General features: G+C 41.5%; 1 pseudogene; it reads left to right on the top strand.

Moving 5' to 3' along the window:
- Positions 1 to 9,198: 9,198 nt before the first annotated feature.
- Positions 9,199 to 10,822, top strand: LOC131478713 (tubby protein homolog; annotated as a pseudogene).
- Positions 10,823 to 20,541: the final 9,719 nt, after the last annotated feature.

Raw genomic sequence — 20,541 nt, 5'->3', positions numbered from 1 at the left:
CACATGTTTGTGTTTTGGATTGTGTGTCTTTTCTTGTACAGGTCAATTTGTAATCTTCCCCAAATCAGTCTCTTGAAAACTACAGGCTTTTCCTGGAAATCTCTGGGGAAACTCTTTCCTACATTCTATTTTCCTTTTCTTTTTGCTCATGCAGAGGTCACTGAACAAAATTTTTAAGCTCAAAGCTCTGTTGACTTACATATATCCCATGTTGTTTCTTTGGAGTTTTTTGTTTGGACTGCTGCCCACACTAAAACCATGGCAGATTGTTGCTATCACTACTTATTAGTGGAGCTTTTCCAAGGCTTACTGGTGTTCAGTTTAACCGAAGGAATGAAGGAGTTGTGTACTTAACCAAGCCACAACATGTATGTGTGAGATCTAGGGAATAGATTAGAGTTATTTTGGTGGTAGTCACATAACTGAATGCTGCTGTATCTCTAAGAGAGACACAAGCATGGACCTCTATATGCTTTTTTTTTTTTTTTTTTTTTTTGTCTCTTGCCAGCTAATTCGATACATACTTTTGGATTCTTACCACACACCAGTCCCCACAAGCACAGCTCCAGGGCCATGAATCAGAATGAGTTTCTGTTTAGCCTGTCTCAGGAATTTGCTGATTAAATAAAAAAGTGGACTGACAAAAGAATCTTGATGTCTTTCTGGACTGGAAAAATGGTTGTCAGTTAATGAGCAGAATCATTGGGCTCATCTCCTCTGTGTATGGATCCTGGTTTCCCTTGTCTTCCCTGTAAGAATCCTTCAGTTCTGCTCCAGGGAGCTTCTCTACAGAAGAAATGCATCAGGACCAGAACAAAGAGATAGAAGCAGCAGCCCTTGTCTTAGGATAGCAGGTTGGGATACGTTCTTATATTTATGTTGTTCATTACCTTTGTAAATTAAGCTTTCATAGAAATCTGTGTAACAAAGCATTCACATCTCATTTGTATATGTTTTTATCCACCTTAAATAATGTTTTGTTTGGCTAACATTCCATCATTTGGCTTCCATAGGCTGTTTCTTACAGTTGTATGTAGAATATATTTAATTACTATATCAGTGCATACTCTAGGTGACAGAATTGCACAATATGTCAATTGTAAGCCAAGCAGAGGCTGCTAGCAGTCTCTAGTTTATATGTAAACTGCACTGTGCTATTTACCTATCTCCCTCAAGATTACTTATGATCATGTGACTAAACTAATGAGAAAAGAGTGCTGCCTCTTCCAGGAACAGTTACATGAAACTCTATATATCTTCATGTTCTGATTTTTCTGTGGTTGACTGTCATGGTAATAGTCCAAGTTCCCTTTCAAAGATGCCTGCAATGATGACAAAGTTTTCATCAGTACCACCTAAGGAATTATCCCATGGAGAAGACATCACCCACTGACCATGCCATATATTCTGACCTATGTAAGTTCACAATGTGTTGATTTGTATGGCCAGTTTTGTTCCAAATGAAGTCCAAGTGTGAGCCAACAATATTAGATGGTAAATTTAGTCTCCCCTGGCTTATTTGTGCATTATTTGTCTTTATGTATACAATAATGACTGTGTGTCTTACATGTTTGAATATTTACTTCAGCATCTTGAATGTGCATTGATTTACTGAAGTTTAAATGAATAGTTTTGTTCTGTAATTTTCTCTTGGAAGGATCGCCATGATATGCAGAACCCAAACTTGATAAATATTGCTTTGTGAAATATTAAGCGTGGGTCTATCCACCAACAATGGCCCTGCCTCATAGGTGTCACATACATATCTTCATTCACATTGTAATTAAAACTTACTAGGTTTTCACTTTTTTCTACGAAGAACCCAAATGTATCTCCAACATCCAATCCATCCTTCCAAATATGGCTGATATATGTGTACACCTTAGATCTCATGATGGAATTTTATTTATATATTCACAGTCAAAAAATTGGATATACTTCACTATTTTATGATTTTGAAATAGCCTTTTCTTGCTATCTTTTTTAAAAAAAAATTCATGTGTTTATTTAAGTAACATTTCTATCTGTTGCTTTAGTCTCACAAATCATGCAAACTCCAGTTAGATGAAAACAAGGTGAGTGAAATTTTACTGGGTCTCGAAATTTTACTGGGGCTGTAGGTGTTAAACAAATTGAATCATCTTACCTTGATTTCCTCAGGTATTTTAGCATGATATTGAAATGGATGGGGAGAAACAGACTCAGCCAGCACTCATACATAGGATGTTGGCATCGCAAGTGATGATCTAGGTCACTGTGACATAATATCGGTAACTATTCAAATACCATTTAAATTCCAAATTTTCCTTATTCCATGATCCCTCAGAGTCACATTTTTTTCTTCTGGTAAAAAGCTATATTTTTACTGAGAAAATTAAAAATTGGATATTTTTGCAATGCCCTCAGCAAGATTTTTGTCTACCTACCATGTCCATGACTTGCAAGTCCAAAATCAAAGTGCAGGAACATATGCCCTGCTGGAGAGATAACGTGACATGTGAATTTTAGTAACTGGGAAGTTCTGCATGTACACACACAGACATGCACACACACACAACAAAGAGAAGGAGATACAGTTATCCTTTTTTTTCTTCATTCATTTATTGTTCCTCTCATTTCATCTGTTTTTCATTCAACTACAATTAGTGACACCACTTCCTTTCATTCAGATGTCAGTACCAGATTACCTTCTGCCAAAGGAATATCCTAGGACACACCACTTGTAATCTTTGTAGCTTGTGGGCAGTTTGCTCTTTCCAGATGTTTTGTCTTTTGCTTGTGCTTTATGGAGAATAACTCAAATCTGATATTTTTGTTGCTGAATTCTTGCTGCCATATTCAATGGATGGTGAGACAGAATGAAATTACAATATTCAAAAACAACAAACTGCATTGATTTCCTCCCCTCAAGTTGCCTAATTAATTCCCTATGTTGTACTCAATACAGTCAGGAATTATATAAGTAATGAATAATGGAAATAACTCCTCACTAAGGGGCCAGGAGCATTCTATCAATGATTGATGATGTCTCTCCATTCCAGTGGCCCAGACAATAGCGGCAGAATCAAAATTCTGACAGAGTCAATAATATATGTGACGTATTTATTCTAATAGGAACCTAGAATCAATTTTAATTTTTGTGTCTTTTATTGGAAGCCAAGATGAGAAGATAGAGAAATGTAAATTTTTGATGTGAGGTCATGGTGTGGTCAATATGACTAGATTTAGAGCCATGATTATTGTTGTATCACAGAAGATACTGAATGTTAGTAATTGCATTGTCTACATTTTGTATAAACTTAAAATGCTAAGAAACAAGCATATTCATAATGGTTGAAACTTATACAATGTACATGTATATCAAAATGTCACATATTTCTTTTTTGATACATATACTAGTATATATATGTTATATATTATATATATATATAATTTCATTTTATAACATCGTTTCATAGGCTCTGATGTTCCCCCACCCCCTCTCTGTGCCCTCCTCCCATGGTGGATTGCTCCATCTTATTGTAGTATTGCAGTTCAAATCCAGTCTTGTTTCTTTCATTGCAAGCATGTGCCGTGCATAGAGTCCAGTATCTTATCGCCCAGCTGAATTCAACAGTTTCCTGGGAAGACCAACTCAGATCTGAAGACATAGCTGGCAGAATATATTCTGACCAATTGAAAGCCATAACATAACATCAACAACAGTTTCCAACCTTATGGGTTTAATTAACATTGCATTGAGTGACTGATACGTTAGACAATGTGAGTTCTTTTTTTTTTTTTTTTAACTTCATTAATTACATTGTATCATGTGACACAGTTACATAGATACTTGGGTTCTCCCAGCCCTCCCCAAACCCTCCCACCATGGTGGATTCCTCCACCTTGTTGCATAACCACAGCTCAAGTTCAGTTGAGATTCCCCCATTGCAAGCATACACCAAACATAGAGTCCAGCATCTTGTTGTCCAGTCAAGTTCAACGGCTTCTTAGGTATACCCTCTCTGGTCTGAAGACAGAGCTAGCAGAGTATTATCCCAGTCAATTGAAAGCTCCATCATACCATCAGCAAAAATTTACATCATTATGGAATTAATTGACATAGTAATGAGTAACCAACAGGTTGAAAGTAAATGCGAGTTCCCAGCCACCTTCTGTGACCACCTCATCTACACTTCAATTTAGTTTATACACAACATATAACATTCAAAACATAACATGTTATACATAACATCATATCATCTTAAATTAAGGCAAACATGTGGTATTTAACCTTTTGGGATGGGCTCATTTCCCTTAGCATTATGGTTTCCAGTTTGGCCCATTTGGCCACAAAGAACTGCATTTTGTTTTTTTTAATAGCTGAGTAGTATTCCATGGAGTAGATGAACCATAGCTTTCTTTTTTTTTTTTTTTAATTATTTATTATTTAACTTCAGTAATTACATTGTATTATGTGACACAGTTACATAGATACTTGGGTTCTCCCCACCCCTCCCAAAACCCTCCCACCATGGTGGATTCCTCCACCTTATTGCATAACCACAGCTCAAGTTCAGTTGAGATTTCCCCATTGCAAGCGTATACCAAACATAGAGTCCAGCATCTTATTGTCCCGTCAAGTTCAACGGTTTCTTAGGTATACCCCCTCTGGTCTGATGACAGAGCCAGCAGAGTATCATCCCAGTCAATTGAAAGCTCCAACATACCATCAGCAAAAATTTCCATCATTATGGAATTAATTGACATAGTAATGAGTAACCAATATGTTAAAAGTAAATGCGGGTTCCCAGCCACCTTCTGTGACCACCTCACCTATACTTCAATTTTAGTTTATACACAACATATAACATTCAAAACATAACATGTTATACATAACATCATATCATCTTAAATTAAGGCAAACATGTGGTATTTAACCTTTTGGGATTGGCTCATTTCCCTTAGCATTATGGTTTCCAGTTTGGCCCATTTGGCCACAAAGAACTGCATTTTGTTTTTTTTAATAGCTGAGTAGTATTCCATGGAGTAGATGAACCATAGCTTTCTTATCCAATCCTCTGTTGATGGGCATTTTGGTTGTTTCCATGTTTTTGCAATTACTGATTGTGCTGCTATGAACATAGGAGTACATGTTGGTTTCTCATAGAACAAGTGTTCTGGATATATTCCTAGGAGTGCTATTGCTGGATCATACGGTATGTTGAATTTGAGTTGTCAAACAAGCCACTCAAGAAATGGGCACGGGAAATGGGCAGACACTTCACAAAGGAACAAACCCAAAGGGCAAATAAACATATGAAAAAATGCTCAAGTTCCCTGGCAATAAGGGAAATCCAAATTAAAACATCAATGAGGTACCACCTAACGCCAGTAAGACTGGCCCACATGAATAAAAGCACCAACGACACTTGTTGGCGAGGTTGCGGGGAAAAGGGAACCCTACTCCACTGCTGGTGGGGCTGCAGGCTGGTACAGCCTCTATGGAAATCAGTATGGAGAATATTCGAACCATAGCTTTCTTATCCAATCCTCTGTTGATGGGCATTTTGGTTGCTTCCATGTTTTTGCAATTACTGATTGTGCTGCTATGAGCATAGGAGTGCATGTTGGTTTCTCATAAAACAATTGTTCTGGATATATTCCTAGGAGTGCTATTGCTGGATCATACGGTATGTTGAACTTGAGTTGTTTGAATGTTCTCCATACTGATTTCCATAGAGGCTGTACCAGCCTGCAGCCCCACCAGCAGTGGAGTAGGGATCCCCTTTCCCTGCAACCTCGCCAACAAGTGTTGTTGGTGCTTTTATTCATGTGGGCCAGTCTTACTGTACTTAGGTGGTACCTCATTGATGTTTTAATTTGGATTTCCCTTATTGCCAGGGAACTTGAGCATTTTTTCATATGTTTATTTGCCATTTGGGTTTGTTCCTTTGTGAAGTGTTTGCCCATTTCCCGTGCCCATTTCTTGAGTGGCTTGTTTGTTTTGACATTTTGGTTGTTTTGTAGCTCTTTGTATATTCTGGAAATTAGCCCTCTGTCACCTATGTCGTGCGCAAAGATCTCCCATTCTGTGGGTTGCCTTTTTACTTTATTGTTTCCTTTGCTGTGCAGAAGCTTCTCAGTTTGATGAGGTCCCAATTGTTTATTTTGGTCTCGATTTCTACTGCATTTGGAGTCTTTTTTAGGAAGTGAGGGCCTACCCCTAAGTGTTCCAGTGTGTTTCCAACATTTTCTTCCAAAAGTTTGAAGGTTTCTGGATGTAGGTTTAGATCTGTTATCCATTTAGATCTGATCTTAGTGTATGGTGAGAGATGTGGATCTATTTTTTTGTTTCTGCAGGCTATTAACCAGTTGTCCCAACAGCATTCATTGAACAGACCTTCCCATTTGCCTGGATTGTCATTTGTCTTTTTGTCAAAGATTATTTGGCTGTATCTGTGTGGGCTTCCTTCTGGTGTTTCTATTCTGCTCCATTGATCTTCTTCTCTATTTTTTGCCAGTACCACGCTGTTTTGATAACCACTGCCCTATAGTATGTCCAGAGGTCCGGAACTGTGATTCCCCCTGCTAACTTCCTGTTCTTCAGGATGGTTCTAGCTATCCGTGGTTTTTTGTGCTTCCAGATGAACTTTTGGATCATTGTTTCCAGTTCCATGAAGAATGTTTTGGGCAATTTGATTGGGATTGCATTGAATGTGTATATTGCTTTTGGCAGTATAGACATTTTAATGATATTGAGTTTACCTATCCAGGAGCATGGGATGTTACTCCATCTTTTGAGGTCTTGTTCAATTTCTTTTTTAAATAATTTGTAGTTTTCTTTGAATAAGTCTCCTACATTTTTGGTTAGATTTATTCCCAGATATTTCATACTTTTCTCTGTTATTTTGAATGGTATCTTGCTGGTTAAGTCTTTTTCCATCTTGAGGCTGTTCGCATACACTATGGCTGTTGATTTTTGTTCATTAATTTTGTGCCCTGCCACTCTACAAAACTCTCGTACAAGTTCTAGGAGTCTCTGTATTGAGTCTCTTGGCTCTTCTACATAAAGAATCATATCATCTGCATATAGTGAGAGTTTTTTTTTTAATTATTTATTATTTAACTTCAGTAATTACATTGTATTATGTGACACAGTTACATAGATACTTGGGTTCTCCCCACCCCTCCCAAAACCCTCCCACCATGGTGGATTCCTCCACCTTATTGCATAACCACAGCTCAAGTTCAGTTGAGATTTCCCCATTGCAAGCGTATACCAAACATAGAGTCCAGCATCTTATTGTCCCGTCAAGTTCAACGGTTTCTTAGGTATACCCTCTTTGGTCTGATGACAGAGCCAGCAGAGTATCATCCCAGTCAATTGAAAGCTCCAACATACCATCAGCAAAAATTTCCATCATTATGGAATTAATTGACATAGTAATGAGTAACCAATATGTTAAAAGTAAATGCGGGTTCCCAGCCACCTTCTGTGACCACCTCACCTATACTTCAATTTTAGTTTATACACAACATATAACATTCAAAACATAACATGTTATACATAACATCATATCATCTTAAATTAAGGCAAACATGTGGTATTTAAGCTTTTGGGATTGGCTCATTTCCCTTAGCATTATGGTTTCCAGTTTGGCCCATTTGGGACCTTAGACTTAGATGTCTGGAAAAGAGTAAAAGAGAATATTTTAAAAGCAAATAGAAAAGATGAGCATCTCCCAGTGCAATTTTAGATCACTTGGGCTTTGCTCCAAGTAGTGCTTCTAAGTATTAATAGGATGATATGGGTGCCGGTTCTAATCCCGGGGGCCCTGCTTCCCATCCAGCTCCTTGCTTGTCGCCTGGAAAAGCAGTCAAGGATGGACCAAAGCCTTGGGATCTTGCACCCACAGGGGATACCTGAAAGAGGCTCCTGGCACCTGGCTTTGGATCTGCTCAGATCTGGCCATTGAGGCCGCTTGGGGAGTGAATCATCGGATGGAAGATCTTCCTCTCTGTCTCTTCTCCTCTCTGTATATCCACCTTTCCAATTAAAATAAAATAAATCTTTTAAAAAATTTAAAAAAAAGTATTAATGGGATGAAGGCTAAAAATTTAGAACAAGACACTTCAAGCCCTTTAAATGAATATGAGCTATATCAATGTGGTAATTCTTATCTATAGCCTTTCATTTTAAGGTAATCACTATATTAAGGTAAATTTCTGTTTTTGTTTTAGACAGTTGAACAATGTTATTATGTCAACAATTTAATCTATATTGTGTCATACAAAAAGATCTTATCTCTATCAGATATTTTTGGCATTTTTTACAGGTATCGAGAAACTCAAAAGTTTCATATATGAGGCCTCGGTCAGAGGTCAGTGGCCATCCTGTGTTCTGGAAGCCAGCTTGGTAGTTCTGGGGATGGCCACCGTGATGATTAACACAGCCCCATTTGCCAATCCTGGCTTTTAAGTTCACAGGATTTACACTGACCTTTACCAATCCATTAGGTTTCTAAATGGTGTGAATGTGGTGGTCACCTATGTCTGCCTTCATGTACGTCTTTTTGTTAAAATTGTTTGATTTAACAGGTTCAATGCCAAGATAACTGATAAGCAGAACTCTAATCTTACATCCACCTAGGACGTATTTCACAAAATAAAAGACTATTGTCTTAAGTGGTGGTATTTAGTTTCAATGCTCACAGAGATTAAAAAAAAAAGGAAGTAGAGAAGATAAAGAGAAAGTTTTTCCCAATGATTTATAAAATGGTAAAAACAACAGTAAACGCCAGTACAGTCTGCTCCTGGAACTGAGAGCAAAAATGAGGGTCTTAAGCCCAATGCAGCACTCTAAGTCCACTTTTTCTTCCAGCCCTGTTCTGTCTTGAGTAAATTCCAGTTTTATTCTTAAACTCTTGAATTTCAGAATTCCAGTTTTAGTAAATTCCAGTTTTATTCTCAACCTCTTGAGGCTCCCCTACCCGGGAAGGTTTGAAAGCACCCAGGCCCAGGTGACGCGGGTATAGACTGGGCGGTTGCCATGGCGACGTGACGCCCACCTCGGAAATAAATAAATAAACCGCCAGTGTTGCAACAGCCGCGCCCCCGCGGGACACCCGCACCGGGGAGGCAGCCCCGCTGGTCCAAGTCCAGCAGCCCGCGCGTGCTGGAGTTGGCGGAGCTGGGGGTGGGCACCCCTGGGGGCGAATGATACAGTCCTCCGCCCACGCCCCGGCCAGCCCGCAACCCGCGAGCGCGCGCCCAGCCCCATGCAGACGCTGCCCGCCTTCCGCCGGGTCCCAGACTGCGCTGGAGGGGGTTAGCAGCCACCTGAGTCTGTCCTATAGCCGCTGGAGATACTACAGCGTCTTAGATAATGAGGGAAGCAACCTGTGGCAGCAGAAACTCGACGGCAGCGGGCCCTGCTGGAGCAGAAGCAGGAGAAAAAGCGCCAGGAGCCTCTGATGGTGCAGGCCAACGGAGACTGGCGGCCCCGGGGCCGGCGGGCCCGGCAGTCGGAGAAGTAGGCGCCCCTGGTGGAGTGCTACCTCAGCAGCAGCGGCAGCACCAGCTACCAAGTTCAAGAGGCAGTGCCCAGCTGGGAGCCGCCCACCCACCAGCACCAGCCTCAGTCAAGAGAACCAAGGTGGTGACCATGCCAGGGAGCCAGGGTGAGGCCTCCAGGAAGAAAAAGGGGAAGCACAAAGGCACCAGTGGGCCAGCAGCCCTGGCAGAAGACAAGCCTGCTGCCCAAGGCCCAGTGCAGATCGTGACTGTGGGCCACTCAGACCATGCCCAGGACGCGGGGGAGACAGCCGCTGGCTGGGGCGCTCGGCCCAGCGGGCAGGACCTGCGTGCCACGATGCAGAGGAAGGGCATCTCCAGCAGCATGAGCTTTGACGAGGAGGAGGAAGAGGAGGATGAGAACAGCTCCAGCTCCTCCCAGCTGAACAGGAACACCCGCCCCAGCTCTGCGACAAGCAGAAAGTCCGTCAGGGAGACAGCGTCTGCCCCGAGCCCAGCGGCCCCTGAGCCGCCTGTGGATGTGGAGGTTCAGGATCTGGAGGAGTTCCCTCTGAGGCCAGCCCCCCAGGGCATCACCATCAAATGCCGCATCACATGGGACAAAAAGGGGATGGATCGGAGCATGTACCCCACCTACTTCCTGCACCTGGACCGTGAGGACGGGAAGAAGGTGTTCCTCATAGCGGGAAGGAAGAGAAAGAAGAGTAAAACATCCAATTACCTCATCTCTGTGGACCCAACAGACTTGTCCAGAGGCGGGGACAGCTATATCGGGAAACTGCGGTCCAACCTGATGGGCACCAAGTTAACCGTGTATGACAACGGAGTCAACCCTCAGAAAGCGTCATCCTCGACCCTGGAGAGCGGGACCCTGCGGCAGGAGCTGGCGGCCGTGTGCTACCAGACCAATGTCTTGGGTTTCAAGGGGCCTGGGAAGATGAGCGTGATTGTCACTGGCATGAACATGGTTCAAGAGCGAGTCTCCATCCGCCCCCGGAATGAGCATGAGACGCTGCTGGCACGCTGGCAGAACAAGAACACGGAGAGCATCATTGAGCTGCAGAACAAGACCCCTGTGTGGAACGACGACACCTAGTCCTACGTATTCAACTTCCACGGGCGCGTCACCCAGGCCTTGGTGAAGAACTTCCAGATCATCCATGGCAATGACCCAGACTACATCATGATGCAGTTTGGCCGGGTAGCAGAGGATGTGTTAACGATGGATTACATCTACCCGCTGTGTGCACTGCAGGCCTTTGCCATCGCCCTGTCCAGCTTTGAAAGCAAACTGGCCTGCGAATAGAGGCCACCTCAATCTCCCTGGGTTGCCCAGCCTGGAGTGGAGCTCACCTGCCTGCCTGCAGAGATGGCCCTGCCTACCATGTGTACATAGGTCTTCCGCTAGAGGAAGCCATGGTCCGCGGTGGGCTTTCTGGCCCAGCCAGCCAGGAACTGGCTGACTCCTCTGCCTCTGTGGCTGAAGCAGTGGAGTAGAAGTGAGTGTTGGGATGAGAGTAATTTTGTGCCCCAATTCTCGGGTTAGTATTCTGCTGCAACTGTGTTTGCCAAGCTGGGCAATCTCTTTAGCGGGGAAGGCTATAGCAACAACAACAACAACAAAATGTGTGTGTGGATGTGTGTGTGTGTGTGTGTGAAATCGCTCTCCTGGAAGGATATCTGGCAGGACCTGGCCAAATCATACTCCCCCACCCTTCCCTGATGAACAGAAGTTTGACATTATTAAGCCTTTCTAACCTGAGAGATTTTTCCCTCTGCTGAATTAGGATTTCTTTATTTGTTAAACTCAATGGGATCTATAGGTACTTCAAGACTTTAAATTGGGCCCGGCTGCATGGCCTAGCGGCTAAAGTCCCCCCCTTGAAAGCCCCGGGATCCCATATGAGCGCCGGTTCTAATCCCGGCAGCTCCACTTCCCATCCAGCTCCCTGCTTGTGGCCTGGAAAGGCAATTGAGGACGGCCCAATGCATTGGGACACTGCACCTGCATGGGAGACCCAGAAGAGGTTCCAGGTTCCTGGCTTCGGATCGGCGCGCATCGGCCCGTTGCGGCTCACTTGGGGAGTGAATTATCGGACGGAAGACCTTCCTCTCTGTCTCTCCTCCTCTGTGTATATCTGGCTGTAATAAAATGAATAAATCTTTAAAAAAAAGAAGACTTTAAATCAAGTTTTCTGACTTTGGGATGTACAGCGGGATCCCTGAAACTCTCAAAGATACAGACAAAATTTGGATAATTTAATTATTACTTAAAATAATTTGGATTATAATGAGTCACTGTTATAAAGTTGTGACAGTTTGTTGCTTTCTATGTTCTATTAAAGTAAATGAATATTTGCAAAGTTACATAGAATGTGTATTGATGTTTATGATTATTGGTTAAAATATTTTTAATGATAAAACAGATCATAGTTAAAAATTATCTGTGTTCTTATATAAAAAAAGTACTGTGTGTGAGATTTGCTTTACAGAAATACAATAAATTCTTAAAGGATGTGTAAAAACTGATAATATTGTTTTAACATCTCATTTTAAGTCATTTTAATCTTATTAATAATCAAACTGTAAGGAGTTATTCAAATATCCCACACTGGACCGGGCTCCATTTCTTCTTACAGCTCAAAAAATTCACACCAGTGCAGCCATCCACCAATCAGATGTAACCTGGCATTTAACCTAAGAATCCCACCCCCAATCTTCCAACCACTTCCCCAAACCCACCCACTCACCAATCATACCTAGGCATTCACCTGCAGGCATCAATACCCTGGGGCCTGCCCTCAAATCCTCTCAATCCCCACCCCCTACACCTTGTAGACAGAAAGGGTGCCCAGGTGTTGCTCTCTTCTCTCTCTTCTTCTGGCCTGCCTTCCCCTCTTCCCATTCCCTTTCCCCTTCCCACCTTTTCTCTCCACCACCTCTACGCCATTCCTGCCACACTGAAATAAACCTCCTAAGATACCTTGTTGCGTCTGGTGTTTTCAGCTTATGGTAAAGAACCAGGTTGCGGGAATTAGCTGTACATAATACTATCATAATATTGTATGAACTAGAACTAGAACTCAACCTTTTTAAACAACTAACATTTGGTGCTATGACGGTCGGTTTCCCCCAGCACTTGGCCACGTGGCCTTCAGGCCTTCGGCCACTACCGGGACCCGAACCGTGAGAACTGTGATCTGTGTTAACTGTCTTCATCTGCCCCACCAAGGTTCATCAGCAGCCCGCAGAATCCATCTCCATCCACCCACTGGTTCATGAATTCATCTCCAACGGCCTGTTCCTAATTTTGCCTTCTTCGGCCTGTTCCTGATTTTGCCTTCTTTGCCTGCCAGTTCCAGAATTCTCTACCTCCTCATGACCATACCTGAGTTTATCTGACCTGACCTTGCTAGCACCTGACTCAATCCAGCAACAACATAGCCCAGACACACGCTCCCCGGTACTCCATCTCCACATGGAGCACGCGAGGTATTCGCCATCTTTCTGAATGCTAAGGAATTGCAGGCACACACTGTTGTAGTAAGGGTTCCCTTCCTCAGTCCTTGGAGTTCTGGGTGTAGCTTGGCACATTTGTGCTCCTCCAACTAGATCTGATTTTCCACTTTTGGGAGTTTTTAGGAGACTGGTTCTGTAAATTTGCAAACCCTGGCCAGGTGCCATGTCTCCTAGCCACTGGGCAGGAAGTCCCCTGAATACTGGGTAACTTTGCGGTGCCCCTGGTATGTCTAAGTTGGACCACAGGACTGAGTTAATAACGTCAGATACAGGTACAGGCAGTATTTGGGAATTAGTTCATCCATTACAGAGGGGGTGACAGCCTTCTATGAGAGCCAAATTTTCTGACCACTGGGTCGTTATGGATGACTGGGTCCACTGTGGTAATCATTCCTGAGCCATAATCATGGGAGCTTTGCTTTTATCACTAGTTCCTCCCAACAGCACCTTGGGCTATCTTCTAGCAAATTTAGAAACCCTTCAATTGCCACATTATCTAAAATGTAAAACTTTAATACACCTCTGTAATGTGGATTGGCCCCAGTACTCCTAAGTCCTCCAAGTGGCTAGTTAATGGCATTTTGGATCTGGACATCTTTCAGAATCTGATTGCTGCATGCAATTGGAAAACTGAGGGAGTCTCATTCTCTCTTCACTCTCAGCTTTTTGTCTGTCTTTTCCATAGTTCTCTAGCCATGAAGTAAGAAAACCCAGTGCCCTCTTCCAGGGCTCTGGCGCCATGTGCTTTCCCCATCTCTTTTGTCATGTTTCTAAGAAACCCCTTTCTTATCCTCCTCCATCTGTGGTTTCATCTCCCACCTTATCACTTTGTCTGCCATTTTGCCTTTTCTCTCCCTCTCCATTTGCTCTCCTCACTGGGTAGCAGACAAAGATTTTCTGTTTAAAACCTTTCTTCTGTTTTTACACTTGGTGTAACTTGCTCTCCCAGTTTCTTTTGACTTGACCACACCCAGCCACCCCAAGGGCCTAAGTTTCTCTAGCTTTCCCTCCCACCGCTTAGCTGAGAGGGGTGGAATAAGAGATAAGTGATTTAGCCATTCTTTAAAAAAAGAGAGGAAAAGGGCCCTGCGGCGTGGCCTAGTGGCTAAAGTCCTCACCTTGAAAGCCCCGGGATCCCATATGAGCGCCGGTTCTAATCCTGGTATCTCCATTTCCCATCCAGCTCCCTGCTTGTGGCCTGGGAAAGCAGTTGAGGATGGCCCAATGCATTGGGACACTGCACCCGCGTGGGAGACCCAGAAGAGGTTCCAGGTTCCCGGGTTCGGATCGGTGCGCATCGGCCTGTTGCGGCTCACTTGGGGAGTGAATTATCGGACGGAAGACCTTCCTCTCTGTCTCTCCTCCTCTGTGTATATCTGGCTGTAATAAAATGAATAAATCTTTAAAAAATAAGTTTAAAAAAAGAGGAAAATAAAAAATGCAACTTGTTCAGTAACTTAATGTAATGTAACAATTACATATAAAATACTCTGGTATAAATTATTCCAAAGCGTAAGACAAACCCATGTACTTGATTTACAAAATATTTCCAGGTTAAAGTATGTCAACGATGGTGTGGGAAGTTACAAAAGGTTTGAGAATTTTGCATTACGTCTCTCTGTTCTGAAGTGTTTGTGTATATGTTTGTTTGGTCATAGTAGTTCTTGTTTTGAATTGGGTGTGCATGTGGCTGATTTTGAACACATTTAGACCTTTAAATTCTTCAGTTCTAAACCAAGTCTCCAGAGATTGGGATTTCTAGCTGGATTCCTGCAACTCTCAAAGATTGAGATAAGATTTAGATAATATAAATGTCATTTGAAATAATTTGGGTATGATTGTCATTTTGGATAATTTAGATCATGCAAAGAACATTATGAGGTTGTGATATTATGCCAAAGTTGTTGTTCTAATATCACTTGTGTATACCTAGAGCAATGCTTGCCATAAAGAGGAGGAAATTCTGCAAGTCAGCTTGTATGCTCTTTTAAAGTGAATGGATACTTGCATGATTACAAAGTTCCTTGGTAAACGTTTCAAAAGTGGCTAATACATACTGGTGCTTATGCTTATTGGTCAAAATGTTTTCTAATTGTAAAGTTCTTCTAAGTTGTGGGATTATTTGTGTTCAACAACCAATTGATCTCTCAGATATTTTAAGCCTATTTGGCACCCTTCACAGTCATTTAACAGTCATTTAAAAACTCAAACATTCAAACTTGCTGACTTTTGATATTCCCAGTGAAGCCTCATGGGAATGTCAAAAAAAACTTATCTCTCATTTTGTTGAGATGGTTATTGACTAGGCTGCTTGGATTTTATTAAAAGGTGCTGTTAAGATGTGAAGTGGCATAAACTTTGTTATACTAATTAAATGTTAACAGACTGCTAAAACTGTAACACACTATAAAACTGTCAAAATATCACCAGTCTAATTAATTTATTGCATTATTAGTCACAATTGTTATCCTAATGAACAAGGTCTAGAGGCCTAACAGTAGAAGTGTGTGTAAAGTCCTACAGGTTGCTTCACAGGGTACTGTGAAGTATGCATCATCTTCTAGGTTCCAACAGACACTTTTGCATCCATTGTAGATAGAGCTAACATTAAACAGCAAGCTACAGATTTCAGCCAAAAGCATCTTTAATTTGGGTTACTAAGAGCAAGATGCCATTCTAAGTAACTGGGAACTTTAAAATGTTTTTAAAACCTTGAACTTGTTTCTGAAAAGAAGTTACAAAAGCTGCTTTGTTTTATAATGTATGGTACCTGGTATGCATACACAAGTTTACATGCCAAGCTATGCAATCTTCAAATTGATTTATAGATGAAAAGTGTTCATATATGAGAATTGCTCAGCTAAATCTTTTAATTTTGATTTTAAAAAGTCTCTGAGATTAGAGCCAGAGAAAGTTCCCAGCCTTTTAAAATGCTTGATGAATGTCTGAGTATATTCCATTAGATTCTATGTAGAGAAGAATAGGTGATGTACAGATAACAGATTCTTAATTGCCCTGGACATTAGGACAGAGCTTTAGAAACTTACAAATGGGACCTGAAAGTACCCTGATAACCTCTTAAAGGGGTCACCATGGTCTTTTAACTCAGAGACCAGGAGGAGATCCCATGGCAAAGCGGGATGAGAGAGGTTAATATTCCTGGTTCCAGTGAGATCCCCAGGGACCTCCCAATTGCTCTCATTGCACAAGCAATGGACACTACACCAAGGACCATCAGAAAGGACACCCAGGGCCAAGTCCCAACTACCAAAGAGGTCATTGGAGATATAACTATTCCTGACTATTACTTCAGGTCAGTCATTACTTCAGGTCAGTCATTTTCCATTGGATCTCCCACATGGGACAAAAGCAGCCCAGGAACCTGTACAAGCTCAAGGCCACCCACCCATGGACTTCAGTGACATCAGAATAGCACCCAAGAGCCCTGGGTGATTCATGCAGTGAAGAAAACTGTAAGGTTTTGTTTGAACACTGCTTTCTATGTCCTAGCTAGCTTTCTATTTTTTTTTTCTTTAGATTTATTTATTTTTATTTGGAAAGTGGATATACAGAGAAGAGGAAGGCAGAGAGGAAGATCTTCTTTCCTATGCTTCAGTCCCCAAGTGACTGCAACGGCTGGGGCTGAGCCCATCTGAAGCCAGGAGCCAGGAGCTCTTCTGAGTCTCCTGCGTGGGTGCAGGGTCCTAACGCTTTGGGCCACCCTCAACTGCTTTCCTGGGACACAGGCAGGGACCTGGCTTTCCTGGGACACAGGCAGGGACCTGGATGGGAAGCTGGGAAGCGAAGATTAGAATAAGCTACCATATGGGATTCCAGTGCCTTCAGGCCGAGGACTTACAGCACTACACTATCACACTGAATCTGGCTTCTTCCCTCTTTTATAGTGACAATCAGGGTCTCTCAGGATCCCCAAATTATATTAGGTGACAGACCTCACCTCAGAAAAGAAGCTTTTCTAGGGAAAAGTTAGTTAGCCTGTAATTGTTCAGCCTGTATCAAAGACCAGCCTCCTGATAGACATGTTTGCCACCTCCCTCTTCAGTTTTAGCTAAACTTCACTTTGGTAGGATATCCTCACTGCCCTATGGCAGATTTGATGTCTTGCTCATGATTTGCCAAATTATTTGGGATTTCTCAGATCATATATTTAAGATTCCTGTGTTCTTCAATTGCCAGTACATGGCTTGTTACCCTATAAATTAGTAGATTACTTGCCTCTGCCTGAAAGTATATAAAGTTCTGTAAAATCTTGTTGTAATACTATAAAATGCCAGGTCATTGTAACTGAAAACTAGGTTATATCTTGTGTTACCTAAAGTGTGACTAGTAGGTCTTGTAACAGAATGTTTTGAGTGCTGTGCTTTATGTTTTAGGCTATAGATGTGTTCCTGAAACTCTTAGGGCTTGCAATAATTGGTAAAATATTTTTTGTAAAATCTAGCACTTGCCTGTTTCCTAGATAGATTCAAATTACTAAAGTATTTTCAGATATCAAATGCAGTAATTGTTAAGGTTAGTCAAAAAGTCGGTTTGTGCATATCTGTGATGGGTTTATATTCTGATGCCACACACTAATCCTTTCATTGTTTCAGATGACAATTTCATACAACTCAAAAGGCTCCATGTGCTTCATTGCATTCATTGGATATGTTAAAAATTTTGGTACTGAAGTAGTTCAGTTAAACTGATACAAATCTAATCCATTGTTTTAAACTAAAGTAATGTTTACTCTGACAAAGTTTGAAACCTGACAATTCTTTTGTATCTAAGCTTGAAAGCCCAAGTATTCCAACTGAGTTTCTAATTGAACTCTATAATTATATTACATTTTGTTATCTAGACTTCAAGAAAAGACTTCAAATGTCAGGCAGTACTTGAGACATCTAATGACTTTTACCTTCTTCCAGGAACCTCTAGAACCCCCTACTGCTGCAGTTACACAACAACGCCCCCTTTCAGTGGTCATCGCCCCTTTATCCCTGTTCACTCCTCTGCTTGGAAATGTGAGGATTTAGATAGGATGATAGGCAGTCAGAGTCTCTGGTTCCTGGTGAAGCTACCCTGTCTACATAGACCACCAGGACTAAATAAGAATCAATGACTAAAGCACAAGAAGGTCTGGCTAAGAGAAAATGAAGTCAAGCCACCTCTGCAAAAGGATTCTTAAGAATCCTTCCCTCAATTCTTATTCACTGAAATGTAATTTTTTTTAATCAAACTATTATCCAGTTTCTTTTGCAGAAGTAGAAGCAACTTTCCATCTCCCATTCTTCCCACCGGGTTGCAACCACTGCCAATAGAAAACAGCTCCTAGAAGCCATAGAGAACAATGCCCTTCTTCCTTTATATACAACAAAAGGGAGGAATGTAAGGAGCTATTTGATTATCCCACACTGGACCCTCACAGCTCATGAAATTCACGCTGGTCTAGCCATCCACCAATCAGTCTTTTCACCTGAGATCCTACCACCAGCCCCCCCAGTCCCATCCCCACTCTGCCCACTTACCAATCATTCTTGGGCAATAGCCTGTGATAGTCCCACACACCAATCCCCTGGAGTCTGTCCTCAAACCCTCCCAATACCCGCTCCCCACACCTTACAGACAAAAAGGGTGCCCAGGTGCTGCGCTCTCTCTCTTATCCTTCCAGCCTCCCTTCTGCCCTCTTTCTTTCCTTTTTCCTTCTTACCTCTTCACCACCCCCACCCCATTCCTGCCCCACTGGAATAAGCCTCCTAAGACACCTCATTGCATCTGGTGTTTTCAGTTTATGGTAATGAACCAGGTTGCAGAAATTAGTTGCATGTTATAATATCATAATATCATATGGACTAGAGCTCAAACTGTTTTAAATAATGAACAACTATTGCCCTGTCACTAGTTTCAACTAGATTAGGAGATGCAGAGCCCAAGGAGCCTCATATTGAAGAACAAGAGGCCAATTATGTAGACAGTTAAATAGGCATGACAGCAAGACTCTACAATGTCACTGCATAAAGAAACATTAGTAAGAAAGTTATTCATTGCATGACTTATCATTTCAAGTCTACACAATTTTTTATTTTTCAACTGAAGGAAGAAGGAGCATGTTATCACAGATAGATGTACTCTTGTTCTTTTTTTTATCATAAAACATGTTTGGAAACACTGTTCTCTTTTGGCTCCAGTCTTGGACAGGTCTTCAGTTGGGCTGCCCTTCCCCCATGTAAGAATCATTTACAATTAGTTCCCAGCAAAAAATATGCAAGAAAAATTAAGCTGTGTAATGTCCTGTAATCTAGGATAGCTGTTCTCTCCCTGTCCTAGGTACTGCTGGAATCAGGAGTGGGAGGTAGTCTGAAAAGGCAATGGTGTGGTGACAGCATATTACCAGAATGGTTGGATAGTGGTGAGCAGGGGATAGTGGCTTGGGATTCCATGATCGAAGCTCCTCATGGTAGCCTGGGACAAACTCACTGTAGGGTGTGGCGTAGTTACAGCAAGAAAATCTTGGAATATCCATCCTCTCTGTCTTTGTTGCTTTTCTGTGTTGGTGGGTCTCCAAGTGTCCCTTTGTCATCATCCTGTCCTCTTTTACTTTCTTGGATTGTGCATGCTTTGTTTCATCTTGGATAATGCTTCTCCATCTGTTTAAACACGTCTCCAATGTACAAACCTGTGAAAACACAGCTTCTAAATCAAATATAAGAAGAATCCTCAGATCAGATATGTGATAAAACCATGAATTAAAAAAGAAATATAGGTACAAAATTAAGTTAGCAGTGTCTGCCCAAGAAGGGAGAAAAACATCTAGACTAGACTCACATTTTACTGAGGATGACATCAAGATATGTGAAAAAGAACCCTTTATATTTATTTTAATTTTCATTAAAAGCACCAAGAAATGCATACAGAAGTTCAAGAAAATAAAGGAATGTATCACAACAGAAATAGCAATATTGAAAGACAAACAAGACAAAATATCAGAAATGAAGAACATAATACAGCAAATTAAAATGAAGTGAAAAACCTGAATAATACAATACATGAAACAGAAAAATAACTTTATAATTTAAAGACAATTACTGCAATAATTAAAGCAGTTAAAAATCTGTAAGTGGGTATGGGTCAAACGAAGAATATATTCAAATATTTAGGAACACCATCAAAAGAGAAGATATAAAAGATTTTGCAGTTTCAGAAGGAACAGAAACAAAACCTGGTACTAAAGATTTACTAGTACTTCTGACCATGAAACAACATACTCAAGCTCTCTTCAGTTGAATATATGGAAAATATGCTTAAGTATACATATACAGACGAATGTTTACATAGGAGCAACTCCACTAAGATTGACCACTTGACTTTCAAGAACTCCATTTGCCAAGCAGAAATGGAATGACATATTGAAGATATTCAAAGGAAAGTATTGTCATCCGGGAATAATTTAATCAAAATGCCTTCCTTTGTCTTTGAAAATAAAAGATAAATACTTCCACAGCCAAC

Source organism: Ochotona princeps, chromosome Y, assembly GCF_030435755.1.
Source record: "Ochotona princeps isolate mOchPri1 chromosome Y, mOchPri1.hap1, whole genome shotgun sequence".
Taxonomy (NCBI): Eukaryota; Metazoa; Chordata; class Mammalia; order Lagomorpha; family Ochotonidae; genus Ochotona; species Ochotona princeps.
Note: the sequence above shows the minus strand (reverse complement) of the source record. Positions and strands in the feature narration are given on the sequence as shown.